The following is an 8,039-nucleotide window of genomic DNA, read 5'->3' on the forward strand; positions in this document are numbered from 1 at the left end:
TTGAGTTTGCTATTGAGTTTGCCCCAGGGACGGCACCAGTTTCAAAGGCACCATATCGGTTAACCCCATTAGAAATGAAGGAATTGGCTACCCAATTACAAGAACTTTTGGATAAGGGTATGATAAGACCCAGTGTGTCTCCGTGGGGAGCACCGGTATTATTTGTTAAGAAGAAACATGGGAGCTTGAGGCTGTGCATCGACTACCGAGAGTTGAACAAGCTAACCATGAAGAACAGGTACCCGTTACCCAGAATAGACGATCTGTTCGACCAGCTAAAGGATGCTGTCTACTTTTCCAAGATTGACTTGAGAACTGGATATCACCAACTAAAGATTAAACTGGAAGATATTCCAAAGACTGCGTTTCGTACCAGGTATGGGCACTATGAGTCCTTCGTAATGTCCTTTGGATTAACCAACGCCCCAACGGCTTTCATGGATTTAATGAACAGAGTATTCAAGAAGTACTTGGACAAGTGTGTGATAGGTTTCATCGATGATATTTTAATCTACTCAAGGACTGAGGCAGAACATGCAGAACATTTGAGGATAACTCTAGGAATACTTAAAGAGGAACAGTTGTTTGCCAAATTCTCGAAGTGTGAATTCTGGCGGAATGAAGTTCAGTTTTTAGGACATGTGATTAATAATGAAGGAGTATTGGTCGACCCCTCTAAGACAGAGGCGGTCTCAAATTGGGAAAGGCCAACCACACCCACTGAGGTAAGGAGTTTCGTAAGATTGGCCGGCTACTATCGTAGATTTGTACATGATTTTGCAAAGATCGCAGCCCCTTTAACATGACTTACTCGTAAGACAGAGAAGTGTGAATGGATAAAAAAATGCGAGAAAAGTTTTCAAGAATTAAAGAAAAGGTTGGTAACGGCCCAGGTGTTGGCGTTGCCAGACGGAAAAGGAGATTTTTTGATATATAGTGACGCGTCGCACAAAGGATTAGGGTGTGTGCTTATGCAGCACGGTAAGGTGATTGCGTATGCGTCGAGACAACTGAAGGAATATGAGATTAGATATCCTACTCATGACCTTGAGCTCGCGGCAATAGTTTTTGCCTTAAAGATTTGGAGGCACTACTTGTATGGAGAGAAGTGCGAGATTTTCACAGACCATAAGAGCCGCAAGTACATATTTACGCAGAAAGAGCTCAACATGCTTCAGAGGAGATGGTTAGAGCTAATCAAGGACTATGATTGTGAGATTCTCTATCATCCAGGGAAAGCCAATGTGGTGGCTGACGCCCTTAGTAGGAAGGAAAGACTCAAAATGATAATGACTTGGGAGGAATCGATAAGGGATTTTGAGAAAATGGAAATACAAGTAAAGGTAACCGGAGCCGGCACCGAAAAGCTGTTTGAGATCTCGATGCAGCCAAAGTTATTGGAAAAGATTAGATTGTGCCAAGAAAAAGTAATGAATGAAGGCAGTGAGTCAATGACTGGAGAAGAGATCCATATTGAGAGAGATGATAAGGGGATAATGAGGTATTCCTACAGGATTTAGGTTCCGAATGTTCAAGAGCTTAAAGATGAGATTTTGGATGAAAGCCATAGTTCCAGGTATTCCATTCACCCGGGGAGCACCAAGATGTATAAGGATTTAAGGGAATATTACTGGTGACTCAATATGAAGAGGGACGTATCAGAATGGGTAAGCAAGTGTTTGACTTGCCAAAGAGTAAAAGCGGAGCACCAGAGACCCAGTGGACTTTTACGACCCCTGGAGATTCACGAATGGAAATGGGAACAGATAGCTATGGATTTTGTTGTAGGCTTACCAAGCACGAAAGCCAACCACGATGCCATATGGGTAATTATAGACCGACAGACAAAGTCAGCTCACTTCATTCCAATAAATGAGAGATACACAATCGATAGATTGGTGCACATTTACCTTAAGAAAATAGTGACGCGACATGGAGTCCCAGCGTCCATTGTCTCGGACCGAGACCCAAGATTCAACTCCAGATTTTGGAGGAGCTTTCAAGAATGTGCAGGAACCAAATTAAACATGAGTACCGCTTAGCATCCCCAAACGGTCGGGCAAAGTGAAAGGACCATCAAGACACTAGAGGATATGTTGAGAGTCTTTGCAATAGACTTTAAAGGAAGTTGGGATGATCACTTGCCATTGATCGAGTTTTCTTATAACAATAGCTTTCATGCCAGCATCGGAATACCGCCTTACGAGGCCCTGTACGGAAGAAGGTGTCGATCTCCCTTATACTGGGATGAAGTGGGAGAGCGAAAGATGTTTGGACCCGAAGTGGTCCAAAGGACCAAAGACATAGTGGATCTCATCAGAGGACGGCTTGTAGCAGCCCAAGACCGACAGAAGAGGTATGCAGACTTAGCCCGAAAGGACAAGGAGTATAAAGTAGGGGACTTAGTACTGCTAAAGGTATCCCCTTGGAAATGATTGATGAGGTTCGGAAATAAAGGGAAACTAAGCCCAAGATACATTGGACCTTTTGAGATACTAAGACGGATTGGGAAGTTAGCTTACGAGCTATCCTTACCCCTGAACCTACAACAAGTTCATAATGTGTTCCATGTGTCAATGCTAAGGAAGTATCATCGGGATGCCAGACATATAGTGGAATACGAGCATGTGGACATGCAACCAGACCTGACTTACGTAGAGCAACCAGTGAAGATTATGGAGAAAAAGGAGCAAGTGCTTCGCAACAAGGTTATCAAGCCGGTCAGAGTTTTGTGGCAAAATCGTAATGTGGAGGATTCAATTTGGGAACTAGAGAGCGCAATGCTAGAAAAGTACCCCCATTTGTTTTCTATCTGATTCTGGGACGGAATCCTTTTAAGGAGGGGATACTGTAATAACCCCAAAAATTTTGGACTCTTTGTAACCCTTATGAATAGTGATTTTGCTGATTATGCTGATTAAGGAAATTTTTCATTCCACACTATGTAGGAGTTCTTTTATTGATATTCTAAGATCTTATTAGTACTCCATAAAGTATATGAGTGTATGTAAAGATCGTCAGAATCCAAATTTGAACACTTTGATTTTTCCCGAAAATCCACCATATACCGAAGGAATTGAGTATATGGTAACATGATTAAAAGGATTTAAATTCAAGGATTATAAGAGAGGATCATAAAAGGAATATAAAATATTGAGAAGGGTTAGGGAAGCCCAAGTAATAAGATCCCGAATATGATTCCTCAAACGATCAACAAGATTGAGCGACAAATGAATAATGACACAAAGGGAAACCAAATAAGGAATTAGAGTGTAAGTTTTGAGAGCATCTTTTGTAAAAGGTTAAAAATGAAAAGCAAGAGGACTAGGGGCATGAAATTGTAATTAGTAAAAGTGAGTGGGAACATCAATTATAAGCCACACAATTGTAGCTTGTAGTTGCCTTGGTGGCCAACTAAACACCACATGTTTAGCTAGATATTTATCTAGTAAACTTAATTATTTATCAAACAACAAAGCAAAACAGCTCTCCCCACTTATTCTTCATCAAGCTCTCGGCCTTCTTCATTTTTAAGGAAGAAAAATTGCAAAATCCAAGCTTCACTTTATAAATAAATCAAGGTAATTTCCTTAGCTTCTTGGTGATTAGATAAGTATATCCTAGGAGTTTAAGCTTCCAATTCCTCTTAAATCTCTTCCAATAAATCAAGGAAGAAGATGATGAATAGTAACTTTCACGAAATAACTTTGGTTTTCTTGATTTTTATGAAAGTTTAAGGTTATACAAGCAAGGATCAAGGTTCTTTTAGGCATTCAAAGTTCTTGTGTTGTGTTAGGAAGTTTCAAGAAGGTATAAACTTGAAACCCTAGCTTTACTTTTGAGTATTTAGGAATGGTTTTGATTTATATAGTTTATGAGAAGTATGATTCTTGTTTGTTTAAAGTTTGATTTGATTTGTAGTGATTTAGATGATTGAATCTTGTTTATAATTAATGAAACTTAAGTATAGTTAGTAGCTCTTGTTTGTGATTGAACGAGTTGGAAAATCTTGAGGTTATGGACAGATGTAGTAAGGTTTAGATGAAGTTTGGTTGTATTGGTGGTTGTGAGTTGATTTGTGGTTGATTGGAGTAGTTTAAACTTTGGTAATCGCGTAAACATAGCCATCGTAATGCCCATTTTCATACAACTGCTTGTTCTTAGTGTTCGGGACAGAGAGCTAACTGTCTAATCTGTAACTTTTCCATAATTAGCTAGATTGTGTCGTAAGCTTCTTTTTGATATGTGGTTCGCTTGAATCCGATTTACGGTTTAGGAGAAACGACCGTTTTAAGTAACGGCGTTTCGTGAACGAACCATTACCCCTCGCCTTACTTTGAAACCTTGATTAAAGCCCTTAAATGACTAATTGGAGTACGAAATAATTAGTAAGACTAATTGGTCAGTTGGTAGAGTATTCGCGAAAGAGTCGCCTTAAAAAGTTAAACGGTTAATTTTATAAAAATGGTGGAGCCGAGGGTACTCGAGCGACTTATACCAATCGTTAAGCGCAAAAGCGAACGTTAAGGTCTAATTGGCTAAAGTATAATTTCTTAAGTGAGCGTGGTTTAGTTCCAACTTATATGATTATTTATAGGTTACTAGACTCTCCCCAGGCCTTTTACCACCCCTAGTCGCTCAAGCAAGTTTTCTACCCGTTACACTGTTATTGTGATGTATATAATTGTTTGTGCATTATCTTGTGATAAGTGCATGGTTGTTATTAGCAAGTCTTGCGATATATTGGAGCATGTTGTTATGATATAGATATGTATGCCTGTTTTGGAATCTTGATATCTCATTGTTGATCCAATTGATTATAAACGGCATAATACCTATGCTAGAGATAATCAGTACTTGCGTATACCCTTAGTATAGGGGACCCAAAGTTGAACATTTTTCTAAACCGGGAGGCGATGTTCCCGAGTATATTATATGTATATATATGTTAGATATATTTGAGATGTCATGTCTAATATGATTCATGTTTAGTTTTCAGATCATAACAAACAGGACATATCAGGACTTACTGAAATCAGGACTTAATGGAAGTCAGAACTTAATATCATAACTTAAGGTCATATCAAAACTTAAGTGTGGGAAGACTTTCAGTTAAGGAAGGAAGCTGATTTACAGGAGAAGATCGAGACTAAAACAAAAGAAGATATGCATGGAAAGAGTTAGAACACTGGAAGACTTGTAGAAGATATCCGATTGATATATTTTAGGAGACGGAATTGTATTCCATATCAATTAGAAGTTATTTTGTAACTGTGTACTATATAAACACAGACTTAGGGTTTACACTATAGGTGTTATGATTATCGAGAAGATTATACATTGTAACCTAGCAGCTTTTAGTGATATTTGTTCATCACTGAGAGAGAACAACAGTTCATATTGTAACAGAGTTTATTTAATATACTTGATCTTTGTTACATACTTGTGTTAAATCGATTTGATTGTATAAACACTATATTCAACCCCCTTCTACAGTGTTGTGTGACCTAACAAGTGGTATCAGAGATTTTCTATTAACACACATACAATAAAGATCCAAACAAGCATGTCTGAAGAAGCACAAACTCCAACCAAGCCCACCAAAACTCAAGAAACTCAAAACACTCAAACCCACAGTCGATATGAGACCATTAGGGTTCCCATACTGAGACCTTCTGAGTATCCCATATGGAAAGTGAAGATGGATATGTTTCTGGAAGCTATAGATATAGAATACCTTGACAGAATTAATAAAGGACCACATAAATGTTGGATTTTAAACGCAGCGGGGGCATGGATCATGAATAAAAATTCGAGGGATCGAATCTAACCTTTAAAATAATTCGGAGACAACGATCAGAGATCTTTAGCAGTTGCTCCTCAAGTGTGAAGCACTCCACCGGTATCCACCAAGAAACGACGTTAAGGAGGAGGAAGGAGGTGGAGAGAATTGGGTTTTCCAAACTTTTTGGGTTTTGGGGTTCTAATAAAAATAGGGTCTATAATAGTATATTTATAGGCAAAATTTTTAGCTGAAATTTTCCCATAAATATTATTATTATTATCCCATTTATTATTCTCATTAATAATTAAAACACCTTTTAATTATTAATCCTTTTTCTAAACACTTTAGAAATAATTCTCTCTCTTGATTTAATTTCCAAAAATTAAATCCTTAATTAATAATATTAAGAACTTTTCTTAATTAATTTATAATCAATTAAATCTCATTTAATCAATTATTAAATTTGTCAATTAATTATTTATTTCATAAATAAATAATTATTAGCCATTATTAATTAATTCATCCACCATTAAATCATTCTCTTTTTATGGTGTGACCCTGTAGGTTCAATATTAAGCCGGTAGTAGAAATAAATAATAATAAAACTATTTTATCATTATTTATATAAATTCTCTAATTTATTAAATATGATTAATTAATTAATCACATTTATTCTACATCGTGAGGGATACTTCTCGGCATATCGCGACTATCCGGATAATATGAATTCACTGCTTAGAATACCAAGAACCTATTCAGTGAATAGTTACCGTACAATAAACTCCTTCTACCCTACAATGTCCCGATTAAATACAAGGCATGGATCTCGTGTCAGGCCTATCTAATTCAATCACTTGCTTACCATTTACTATGCGTAGTTCTATGCAAATTAGAAACTCCTTTCTAATTTCATTCACTCTGGCCAGAGATTCCTGAACTAGCATAAGTGGATAAGCCTTGAACATTCGCTTCCTTCACTGGAAGGGGTAGATCCTTTATTGATCATATACTATCTTCGTGTACAAATTCCTATACCCAGTAGAGCCCTAATAATTGTCCCTGGAGACTAAGAACTAAACCAAAACATAGTTCAGTGTACACAAGATGACTATGATGACCTCAAGTCTAAGGATACTTGTACAACTATCACTATGTGAACAACTGCTGACACGTGAGTGAACTCCATCAGTTGTTCAGCTGTGCGAGTCATGTTCAGTGAACTTATTCTATAATAAGAACCTACATACTAGATATAGTGTCACCACACAAATGTCTATGAGAACAAACATCCTTCATAATGAAGCAAGCATAGTATGTACCGATCTTTGCGGATTATTAATTACCAGTTAGTAATCCTACGACCAGGAACTATTTAAGTTTAGAGTTATCATCTTTTTAGGTCTCACTATTATGATCTCATCATAATCCATAAAAAGCTTTACTCTAAACTATGGTATATCTTATTTAAACACTTAAATAGATAAAGCCCGTAATAAAAATAAAACAAGTCTTTTATTAATATCAATGAAATCAAAACAAATTACATAAAAGTTATTCCTAAATCCTCATACATGATTGGACTTAGGACATATTCCTTTAAATCTCCCACTTGTACTAAAGCCAATCACTCTGGTATCTAATACACATCTTGTCTTTATGACGATCAAAGTGACTTTCATAAAGTAGCTTTATGAGTGGGTCTGCTATGTTGTTATGTGTGTCAACTCTAATTCAATACAATACAAGCAATGTTGCCGCGCTCCCACTAACCCTTTTGTAGACGCATGGTTCATCTTCGTTTTTGATAAAATCAAACTCTTTGATTGTCTCATCAAAATGAATGTTCCATCTACGGGAAGCTTGCTTTAACCACATATGGTTTACAGCAGCTTACACACTAGGTTTTCATTTCTCTTGGAAAGAAAACCATCTGGCTATTTGCCAGATCTCAGAGTCATAGTAAGCAGCAATCGCAAGCAAAATCTGAACTGATTTTAACAGGGCTATAGGTAAAAAGTTTCATCAAAGTCAATCCACTGCCTTTGTTTGAAATTTTTTTTTTTGCCAGCCTGGCCTTAAAGGTCTCCACCTGGCCATCTGCTATAATCTATCTTTTGTATACCGTATACATAGATTCCATTCCGGATTTCATGGCACTATGCCATTTCTTTGAGTCAATACTACTCATAGCCTCAATATAGGTTACAGGGTCGTCATCATCAATGATCGACAACTCATTGTCATTCTTCATGAC

This window comes from Apium graveolens, chromosome 10, assembly GCF_009905375.1.
Source record: "Apium graveolens cultivar Ventura chromosome 10, ASM990537v1, whole genome shotgun sequence".
NCBI lineage: Eukaryota > Viridiplantae > Streptophyta > Magnoliopsida > Apiales > Apiaceae > Apium > Apium graveolens.